Here is a 12419-nt window from a genome sequence, read left to right on the forward strand (position 1 = left end):
TACATGCTTAAATGGACTTGAAGATGAATAAAACAACTTTAGGTAATCTATGAATACAAGGAATGATATCCTTGATTTTGCAAACTTGATTTCTATGTTGATACTTGAGGAGTAAAACATCGGCTTGAATTCCTCTTCTTCTCAAAGAAAGAACAAGTCTAAACATGTATTTTACTCTACTAGTAGAGGTGGAGGTTGTGGCAAAGGCAAAGGTGGTGGTCGTATTCAAGGTTATGATGCACAATAGAATAGAGGACAGTCTTGAGAAAGGGAAGCCAAATAGTGCAAGTTGCAAATTTAATAGGCAACAAATTCTAGTCATAGTAGGGAGTACTGACATTGTGCTCAAGAAGGCTACATTTCTAAAAAGTACTTTAAAAAGAAAGCTGGAGTTAGAAATGAGAAAAAGCAACAATGTAATTATGCATCTAGCAATAGTAGAAACAATGATGAGAGAAGTGAAATATTATTTGTTACGTAATACTTTATGAATACTATGATTGTTAATGGTTCATCAAAGAATGATGTATGGTATGTAGTTTCAGGTGCTTCTTACCACATGACTTCTCATGGAGAATGGTTTAGAGAAATGCATAGTTTAGAGTCTCTAGGCTATGTGGAGATAGGAGATAATATAGCTCGATTACTCATGTTGAAAATATTTCTTTGATTGTATAGGATGGAAAAACTAAATAATTAACTTGTGTGTTGTATATATAAAATGTTACAAAAAATTTGGTTTGTGTTGGTCAGATGCTAGAATGCAGGGATTGCAAGTTTGGTTCACATGTGATAGTTCTTATGTAGAAGATGTCAAAAATTATTGCAAGTTGATTGGAAAAGGAACATGTGACGATAGATTTTTTATTCTTGATGTAAGTGTACTTAAAATCAACACTACCATATTTGCATAAGGTTCATGTATTATGGTCGATATTGAAATTTGGCATAAGAGAATTAATCATGCTAATATACAAGCAGCAGTTATAAGATGTGTAGTCAAAAATAGATTTGTGGATGGCTTACCTAAGTTTTGAGTTGATGGGATGCATAAAGTATGTGAAACATGTCAATTTAGAAAGCAACCAAGGCATGCATTTTCACATGAAAAGAATATATGCAAGAAGCTACTTGAATTGATATATTCCAATGTGTGGGGTCCTACAAAGACTGCAACTCTGCATAGTTGTAAGTATTATGTCTCCTTCATTGATGATCATACTCACAAAGCATGGGTTTACTTTATGTTGTTGGGGGTAAAGGCGCCTTTGCCTAGCCGCCCATGTATTACTACAATGACAGTCACCGCCACCACTGCACACTGCAGGTGGCGGGCGCCCATCACCGTCACTTTATTCTTTATTCTTTTAGTGACAGTTTGAATAAAAAGAAAGATGGGCAAAGTCGCACACTTCATGATTGTAGTTGACAGGCAATAAACAACACTTTGAATTAGAAGGAGTGAACTAGGAGATTTGGGACTAGGTGTCATGGGGTTTTATCTTCCTTTTAGAGAGCCAACAGAGCCATTTGATTTGGGTTCTAGTAGCAGAGAAGAAGTTAATGTTTGATACACATTTTTGGTCTACGTTACCCAATTCTGCCTCCTCTCTACACGCTCCAAGCCATCTTCAACCTCCACCCCTTGCAATATCAACCTCTCCATCTACATACTATTCTCATCTACACTAGAAACATTGCTTTCATCACACTACAAGATATAGGCCTTATACTGACATTAAAAGCGACGAAAATGCGAATAACAAAATTTACCCCCGTCGTTGCAAAAAGTGTCATTATTGGCAACGCCCTCGGGGGGGTCACTCATGAATATATGTATATATAATGTGAGTTCAAAATAAGGGGTTTTTAAAATATCATTTCTATAAATTTTTTACATATAGAAGGGTGTCATATAAAGGGGTTACTTACAGATCGAATAGAAAGGATTGTTTTTAACTCAAGAAAAATTCATAGATTAGGATATTTATAAATATGCCATGAATGCACGTTATATATTGAATATATATATAGTGAACCCCCCAAGGCGATGCCATAGAACAGTCGGTATCAACATCGTTATCAGCGTCGGTATTGGCATTGACCGATGCCATAGAACAGTCAGTATCAGCGCCGCTATCAGCTTCGGTATTGGCGTCGACCGACGCTGATAGCGACGGTTTGTGACAAAAATAACGATGCCAATAACGATGCAAGCAGTAAAATTTGGGACGCTAATAGCGACGGTAACAGGGAAAAAAAAATTGTGGCAGGGCAGCAAGTTTCCCTACCACATATAGCAGTGTGTGCTTTATTAGATCCATACAAAATAGTTTTTGCACTGTGTACAATGTGCTTGCAAACAAAAACAAAGTATACTGAAATCATAATACTAATACATGAAATAAATACATGATCGCATAATAAGCGATTGTTACAATCATGACAAGATATCACTAATACATAGAAAATGTCTACATAGATCAAGTGACCAGAAAATAAAGGTGTGTGAGCTTCAGGGATCCAAGGGGGAGCTGCATATCCTCGCCCTCCGAAAGCTCGTCTCACCACAAAGGAGCATCGAACGGACTCTGCAAAAAAAAAAACAACAACACATCAGTCCACCATACAATAATGCATTCTAATTAAACATGGTCACTATACGGACAAGAAAGATGAGTGACTTACAGGGCCGCCACGTCTATACAATTGGTCGATCAATGAAGTGAGACCGTGCCTCTCTACATATCGAGTCTCAAGGCCGGTCGGATTGTGATTTGTAATGGAGTGCTGCAAAGAAAACAAAATGCTAACTGTTAAAAACATGATTGTCAGTACAAAGGATATTGCAAAAAAATAAACAAGAAAAACAAAAGAAAAACTTACAAAGTCCTCCAAATATGTCATGTGGCCACCACTCCCAAGATGATGAACTAGTCCGGCCTCGAGTCATGCCCTCACTACCTCGCGCTCCTGACTCCAACGTCCTGGAGAATCTGTAGCCTCCTCCCTCAATCGACACCAGTCGTGCGCATCTAACCACTAGGGCTTTGCAACCCCACTCTCTTGATTGCCTTGCGTGCGTCCGATCATCTGTGTGACATATATACATGCATGCAATCCATCATCTAGCCCGTAGAAAATCTATCTACTGAGGCTGGAATCGGAAACTCCTCATGCAAGGATGCTACTATGTAGTCCTTGCTCCCCTCTGATATGTTCTTACAATGATCTAAGACGTTGTGCCAAAAAACTTGTTGGCACAACTCTCTCATGCCAGCCATCACCCTCCTCCCCTCATCATTCATGATGATGGCTCCTGACCTATCGTCGACTAGATATCCATATCCCCCTAGGGTTTGCCTAAGATGGGTCCTCTCCCATCTGCGTCCACACTCCTGGGCATATCCAGGAGACCCTTGTGCATCCGGTGCACCGACCGGGGTAATATCTCTCAGAGTCGCACCCATAGGAGTGCCACCTGCTGATGACTAAGCAAAAGCCGAACTAACTGGAGTAGACATCCCCATGGGTGTGACAAATCCTGGAGGTGATGCAACTCTAGATGAATGACAAGACGGAGACACCGCATCCGTGCCCGCCAAAGGAGTTATTGGTTGCTTTCATGCGCCATTCTGGGTCCACATCTATGGGCCATCTACCATTCTCATAGAGACTTCTTGACATGACGTTGATCTTCGAGCCATGGTCTTTAAGGGCAATGCATGGAGTCCCTCTTTCTCCAATCTTGACAATGGTTTCGGTGGTCGCCCTTGCCCAATGGGTACGGGAGTAATGACTACTAGGAATAAAATGAGCATCAATCTCTTCTTGCATGTTGTGAAGACGAGCTTCTTTCTTTTGCATGGGTTTCTTTTTAGATTGAGAAGACCCCACCATAACATTCTCTGCAATATCTTCATCAATTTCTGCTTCATAGATGTCTTCATCTTTGGCTTCTATGGCTGCAATCAATTCTTTGATTGCCTCCAATCGAATCCCTTGAGTATTCAGCTTCTCTTCATCCTGCAAATACACATGAAGTGCTTGCAAAAAAGCATGCACATATTCTTTAGTTTCCTCACCAACATATTGTCTTTTCCGTTTAATTACATCAATTATTACATCATGAAATCTTGGTTTTGCAATTCCGAGAATTTCACCTAATGTAAATTCAATTCTGCTTCCTAGAATCCTTTCTTCTAAGATCTGCTTGAGATCTGTTGCAGTCTCTATATATGACTGCAGCTTGTAGCCGGGATGTTTGCCTTTTCTCTTTCCTTCCGTCTTCTCTGCTTGTGGGGCATTTTCCATATCAAGCTCTGGCAGTGGTGGATTTTCAGCAGCCTTCTACTGATCTGGTTTACTTCTTGTCACACGTTTAGTTGGCCCCGAAGAGGAGGGACCGATAACATCTTCATCTCTTCTTCTCTTTTCTTCTATCATAGCTTCATGATTATTAATTTCAGTCAACTGAGCAAAAGATGAAAATGAATCAACTAGCTCGGTCCATCTGGTTCTTCCTCGGATGAATTGACTAGCAGTAGTTAAATCATCTTTGGTTGCCTTGCCTTGCTCCATATGATCTAAGGTCTGCATCGACACTTTAAATTTTGCATCAGCTTTACATGCTTTAACAACTTCATTAGTTGGCTCAATTTGTAGCCCATAGGTAGCTGCATCAACAGCTGCATAGTTTCTTCTTGTTGCCAAATCCTCCAGTCTTTTCTTCATGCCACTGTTATTGAAATTTGGCTCAAGAGGAAGCCCGGTTTTGGTTGCATGAATTTTACCATCCTTCCAAAAGATTAATTTTTGCGCTTCAGCTTCACAGAATGCACTGCACTCCCTCTTATCATGCTGTAGGCTATCACACCAGATATAGTGTCTTTTGAAGCCTTCTCATACGGGTCTTTGGGCAGTTGTCAGTCCTCTTTCTTCCACTTTCACATCAAGCCTTTCCACCTTGGAATTAATCTCTGTTAGATTAAGATGGAGATTTCATATGCTCTTGATTAGCTCATCCATGACATCCTTCTTTGGAGGTGGAACAACCAGATTTCTTGGTTGCTCGACCATAGAGACAGGAGGTCGAGATACAGGAACAGGCTCCTTCATGGATTCAGTTGGTGTAGAGGTAGACCCCCACCTTAAGTGCATCCTCTCTCTTCGAGTAATCATATTAATTGCTTCAATGACATCATCCCAAGCAGTCTTCAATCCCGTCTCAGAGTCAGGATCTTCAAGCCGATCAGTTAGCTTCTCTTGAAGAAAAGGATCCGCAGCCTTCAGAAACAATTCAATCTTCTGGCTTTCCATACCCTGATGATCATCACGATCTAGTTGAGAAAATTCGCTTTCAAATTCGCAGTGAAGAGCAGTGGCAGTTAGTCCCTTATTGGGCATTTCTTCCCATTCAGTGAAGACTTTCTTCATCATGAGGCAAGAATCTTCAAGAAAAAATTGTTCTCGAAGAGCGTTATTGAATGCAGACCATCCCGCATCTTTTTGAAAAAGACCATGAATCCAGTCCTGGAGGCCATGCACGGCCAAACGGGCAAAGTATCGGCTCCAAGCATGATGAGGAACTCCAAAGAAGACCATCTTGTTAGTATAGAGGCGGATAAAAGAGGACACATTTTGCCGATTAAATTGCTTGAGCTCCTGCCCAACTGCTTCCAAAGCCTTAATGGCAGTAGCATCATTCCACTCTTCATCTTGTCTTTGTTGTTGTTGCAATTGCAACTGCTGTCTGCTGAAATTGCAATTGTTGTTGGCTTTCTTGCATCAGACGAATCAACTGCTGCAAGGCATCTTCTCCCGAACTTGATGATTCTCCCATTGTACTTTCTCTTCTGCAGCAGCTGACCTTCATGTCGGGTTCACCACTGTCGTCATCTTGGGGGTTGAAGGTCTTCCACCGAGGTTTAGAGCAAAAGAGGAGTGTGGGATTCAAGGTTAGGAGAGGGATAAAAGATTGGGGTTTGATATGATTTGGGTTTTTGAGATGACTTAGTTGAAGAAGAAGACCTCAAGCTTTTTCTTTTACTTAGCATACATGAATGGAATGAAAGACTTTGTCTTGATTACATCAAATGCATAAGCGAATAATAAGCCAATACATTTAGGAATTATCTCAAATTTAATCCAAATGCATACTTCAAATGCGAGCTCAAATGGTTTCTATTTCATGAACATTAATGGACAACAACTCCAAGATACAAGTATTTTGATGGTAGACTCTACTACATCCAAGACATAGATAAAAAACTCATCAAATGCCTTGACAAAGCATAAAATTTACTTCAGCCTTGTTTTAAAACAGTAATTTCCATCCCATAATCAAGCTTCAAAAGTGCACATAATCCCAAGAATAAGCTTCTCTAATCATTCACAAAGGAAGCCCTGATGTTAAGGGGTCAATTCCTTCTCTTACAACCACATAGATCACTTGTTTTCTCATCAAAATGGACAATAACAATGGGCTGCCCTATTTATGACTAGTTTTTTCAGTCCAAAACAACCCATACACCTTCAAAATCCTCCCCTTTGCTTGCCCCCAAAGTCACTCAAGTACTTGGGTACAAGAGAGGCTTCATTGGACCATGAATATGTTAAAAGAATGAAATAAGACCTACATAAGAGCACGTTGAATACCTTTTCTCAGGTTTCCCCCTTTTATGGACTGTCATACCACTCATGGACGGGCAAGAAGAGCTCTCACCTTCTTTGTTTGTATCTCCTTCTTTTGCTTCAGTTTGTCTTGAGTTTGCATGCTTTGGGAGCACGCCCCATAGCCTTCAGCTCACCCTCCATCTGCCACAGGTATGCAAGCATGTTTTTTGCCTCGAAAAATGTAGGCTGCATTCTCTTCAGCTCCCACTCTTCAGTTTGACCATTTAGGTCACCTATAAGTCATATAAGACCATTATTCTAGGTCCCTTACAAACCTAGCGGACTTTTGGCACTTCTCTTGATTTCCAACCAAATTTTCCTCTTGAACCAATGTGACTTAGCTTGCAAACTGTCAATTACCTCCAGTTGATCAAGTTGTGGGTTCCCATAGACTTAATTTTTGTCAATATACATGGTACAACTGAAAATTGTATGACAATTACAAAAGAACTTATGAAATTAAGTGATATCTAAGTCTGATGTTGGGTAACAATGACTGAATTATGTATGAAAGTTCCTCATGTGAATCCTAATGAAGTTCTTCTTCAAACATAAGAATTTTATGATTTATATCATGAATAGAAAACTCTTTGACAACATGTGTTGGCAAAGCAGATGTGCTTACGTTGGAGAACTTGTAGATCTCATCTTCTAAGATGGGCTCAACATCCTTTACCCACTATTGGGCTTCTCTCACCCACTCCTTAACCTTGTTGACTATTTCCAATTGGCACGTTGGGTTAGGTATTCCTGAACCTTGGCACTTCCCTTCTCTGTGGTTTTAGATGTTGAAGTCTCAGCCTCTGCATCTGCCACCTCATTTCCTTTTGTTAGTGTTGTAACGCTATCCGTTTTTAGCATCACTTTGGCATTGACCCTCTTTCTCTTCCTTCGACGGGTCTTCTTTCCTATCGAGGCCACATCTAGGTTACTGGGTCTTGGGAATGAAATGCTGACTTGCTTCATTTATGCCATAGTCATGTTGCTCAAGGAGATGGGAGTGGCCTCATCATCCATTTTTTTGACTCTAAACAGCCCCAAGGGAACCAAAAGCATGATGGTTGAACTAGTAGATGGTTTTTGCATGGGACATTTGGCATATAAGTGAGTGATTTCACACTTGGGGCATCTCAAGTTGATCTCTTCTCGGTTAGTTTGCTCTCATTTGGCGCAATAAGGTGAGATATGCCTTGGGTAGCCACAAGTCCACAAGCATGAGATTGGGTCTTGGCCCTACCTTTCTCGGCCTTTACTCATCACAATACTACTGGTCTAAAATCCATTAAGATGGGATTGCTATCATCGTCGTGTGAGACATAATGCCTCCACGTAATGGATTGAAGTGTCACATAGTGGATGGGTCATGAAGGGTCCAAATGGTCTAGATATGCCTATAGGGTTGATGTCCATTATTTGGGGATAATTGGCTTGGCATCATTAAGCAATGGGAGAGCTAATGGAGCTCCCCTTCCAAATTGTGATGATCTATAGTAGTATGGCTGGTTGTAAAGTTACACATATGGTAATCATCTTGGTAATCGACAATGCATAGCATCATGATCAAACCTACCAGTTGGCACAAGGTCTGGATCGAGGATCCACACACTTGGTTGGGAGGTGGTTTCCTCGGCAATGGACACATTGCACGTGAGGTCGTGCACATCTTCTAATCATTTCTTGGAGCTTGGCTAGCTCTAGCTTTAGTCTGCCAATTCTTAGCTAGGATTAACACTCTTCCCTTTCTCTTGGTTGCCATGGCTAAATCTCTTGCTATGGCAGTAGCTCTCTCCGAGGTTTTAGAGGCTACACTATCTCAACTCGTGGCTCTGGAGCTCCTCTCCTTGAGAAGATCTTCTACACATATGGCTTCCTCAAAGACCTTAGATAGCATGCCCCTTTGCAGGTTCAAGTCGCCTACCAAGGCCTTGTAGAGCTCTTTGCTCCTAACTTCATTTATGAAGATGGTAGAGACTACTCGCTCACTAGGTTGCTCTACAACTAGGATTCTCTTAAAGTCACTCCACACATGCGTGGCATAATCTCTAATGTCCTCCTTGTCCTTTGACTGACATTCATCAATCAAACAATGAGGTTTTTTGAATACCCCACCTCAGAGAATCTATTGACAAAGAGACTCTTGAGAGTACTGAAAGTGTTGCATTCAGCATAATCTAGACTAGTATACCATGTATGTCCTTTATCTATGACACAAAGACCAAAGGCTTGTGCACATTGATCAAGGTCCACCATTTGCCTCACACACCTACTTGAACTGCTCTATGGAGCTATGCAAATCATTATCAATCTAGTACTTGTGAAGTTGCCTAGGCAACTACGGGTATCTTTGGATGACTCCTCAAATTTGGCGTAATTCTTAGTCCCGCTAGCCCTCTGCTCCACTCTTCTCTCTAGCTGTGTTGTCTATGAGTCACTTAGTGGAGAGGCTTGCTCAATGTGAGATCGGCTTCTAGCGCTCTTTCCTTCTCTACATTAGATCCTGTCCTATTTCAATTGGCAAGTGCTAAAACACATTGGACCTCTTGCATTTCTATTTCGTGCCTCAGCCATTGAGCTCACTGCTCCTGGTTGTAAGCAGTTATGCCTTGTAATACTCCTTGGCCAATCTTTGCTCTTCCTCAAGGTCAGCTATAATATCCTCTGTTGGTCTACCCACGATGCTCCATCTTGACTTGTAAGTCGTAATAACGATTGATCATTTGTTGGATATCAACTAGGAATTCTCCCAAGTCGAGCTGGTCACTATCATAGCTAGAGCTTGGTCCTCATCACATCTTGTTGGCCTCTCAGTCCTATAGGTTTTCAATCAAACTAGTTGACTCCTATAGGTTTTCAGTCAAACTAGTCAACTCCCATAGGGTTGAATCCCTAGTCACAGTAGTCTTCTATCTCTTTTGAAGTTTGAGGGTCTTCTCGTATTAGTGGATTCGTTCCAGTCACTTATCTTGCATAAGAGTTTCTTATTAGTTCAGCTAGTCCTCAAACTTAACTACACTCAAGTGTTCATGGGGTACTTCTTTTCATGCGTAGTGCAAAATCAGGCTTTCTGCTTTTTGCATGCACTTCAAGTGATTGCCTAGGTAGTGCAATGACTGTAACAAAAACAATGTGATGCAATACACTTTTCTAGTTTGCTCCCTCAGGGGGTTGGTCACTCTAATAGGCTCGGTTGGGTCCTTTGAAGTGTTTCAAATGGGTGGTTTGGGTGGGCCTATTTGAGGTCCCTCCATAGGTAGCTCAGTCATAATCTTAACATCTAGAGGCTCTATGAGCTGTCCAATGAGTCTAAATGCCTCTACAGGGGTGTTGCCTTGCTTGAAGTTGAGCTCCATCTGGCCTAAGGATGTGCTAGATTGGTCAGTTTTCAGGTTTTGGTTAGTGTGACCAATTCTCATATGTTTGATTTTCAGAATTGGACCATCCGAGTCTGGGAATGTTTTACTGCAAAAATCGAATGGTCCAAAACTTGGGTGTCCAAATCGATCGTGCAACTTGGTTTTCATCCTCGTAGTCCACATCCAAGTTGGAGTCTGAGTCCCAGTCAAACCAGTTAATATTTTCAGATCAGACATGGTATTGTGGTGTCAGAAGAATGGACTGACTCGGAGTCCATGTCCAAGTTGGAGTCCGAGTCTGAGTCAGATCGGCTAATATTGTTCGATTAGACATGGTATTGTGGTGTCCAAATAGTAGACTGACTCGAACAATCCAAGTCTGAGTGTTCAACTCTAGGGAATCAAACTCCACGATGGGTGTCCGATTTCGGTGGTGCAAATGGCCCACCAAGACACAATTTCGATTCATCTGATCTTCATGGTTGCTAGCAAATGCTAGAAACTTTAAGAATCAATTCTTAGATGTAGAGGAAGGTTTGTGTATACTTGGAATAGCTAGAAACCTCTGAATCAGTGCGCTTGATCTCTTCTTTGCCTTGGAGCTCCAACACACACACACACTCTCTCTCTCTCTCTTTCAAAGCTCAGAAACTGAAAATGAGCTTACTTCCCCCTTTCTCAGGGTTTTAGAACCCCTCTCCAACCCTCCTTGTATGTATTTTTCTCTTCTTTTCCAGATCACAACTTGTGTTCTAGGCCAGTTGTTGTCCAAAACCCTACTATGGTTTTCTTTCTCTTTCCCTATGTTTTCCTACCTAAATGCCCACAAATCCCTACAAACCACAAGCAAACGATAATGCTAATCAAACCAACTCATTCAAACTTCAAAAATCCAAAACACTTACCTGAAACAAAGATAAAATGCCCTTTCTTCCTACCTATCTATATCAAGCACTAGTTTGGGGCAAACCCTCCAATGCTTGATTCAAAGCATGCAAGCACTCAATGCTTAAATTTGTTGGTCCCGGCAACAGAACCAAAATGTGAGAGTTCTCCCTCAACTACCAAGACCCACGAACCACTTATCGCTCAAGAATTTCAAGATGAATGCTAATGGCTACCTCGCACATTATCGTATGTACTCTCAAACCTATGAGTATATAAGTGAGCTTACCTCAATGCCTGATCGAGTATCCTCCTCTCTCAAGAACACCGGTAGCTCCATAATCCGAGATGCAAGTTCAAGCAAGCTCAATCCTTCACTTCCAAGCTCCATGCGGAAAGAGAGGAGAGGAGAGGACGAAGAGCTTCTCCACCACCACAGTCCCTCATGCTCACATACTCACTCCCTCACACTCCCTCTCAAGTTCAAGCACAAGGAAGCAAGAAGAAGAATAACAAGAAGGAGAATGAGAGTAAGAGCCACTTTTTCCACACACCAAGAATGAGCTTCTCTATTCACTTTTTGGCTTTTATACATGTCTTTATCCCTTTGGACACCTCTCCCCTTTTTTACATGACTGGCCATCTTGCCAAGCTCCTCTTTTCCTATTCCCTTTTATTCACATTATGCATTTACCTATGCTCATCTACTCTTTACAAATTGCACAGGACTGGGGCTCTTTTACAAAAATTTGGAGGCGCTTTTACATTTTAAAATGTGCCTTTGCCTTTGCTTCAACTTTTAAGGCTTCCCTTGCACTTATGGACTTTATCTGTCTTATCCTTCTGTCAGGCCACCTTTTTCTGCCTTGCTCCACATTTTGGAAATTTCTTGAATTCTCTTTTGTTTCCTTTTTTCTCCGTCTTGCATTAGGGTTAACACAAGGAGACCTCCAAGGGAGAGTTGAAACTATTTTACCCACTAGACCAAGCTTGAGCACACATCTAGCCTTTACTACCTCAAGGAGATCTCAAGGAGAGAGTTGAAGGCTAGGCTTGAGCACATGGCCAAGATCTTTCTCAAAGATATCTCAAATAGAGAAATTCAATATAGTCTTGAAAACTTGACCAAGATTTATCTCAAGGATATCTCAAAGAGTAACACAAAACTTTCTAGCTATAAGCACATGGCTAAGATCTTTGTTACAGAGGCCTCGAAGGAAGAGTTGAAACTATCTTACCCACAAAACCAAGCTTGAAAATAATGCCAATATCTACCTCAAGGAAAGAGCTAAAGACTAGGCTTGGGCACATGCCCAAGCTTTGTCTCAAAGACATCTCAAAGAGAATAAGTCAATATTATCTTGAGTGCCTAGCCAAGCTTTGTGTGAAAGATATCTCAAAGAGTGATACCAAACTTTCTTACTCATAAGAGCAGGAGCGTTTATGCTTCTGGTCCTTTAGATATTAAGCAAAGCCTAAATGTTGCACTTTAATCCACAATCACTC

Source organism: Lygodium microphyllum, chromosome 27, assembly GCF_053477565.2.
Source record: "Lygodium microphyllum isolate KBCC chromosome 27, Lygodium_microphyllum_v1.1.10, whole genome shotgun sequence".
Classification (NCBI taxonomy): domain Eukaryota; kingdom Viridiplantae; phylum Streptophyta; class Polypodiopsida; order Schizaeales; family Lygodiaceae; genus Lygodium; species Lygodium microphyllum.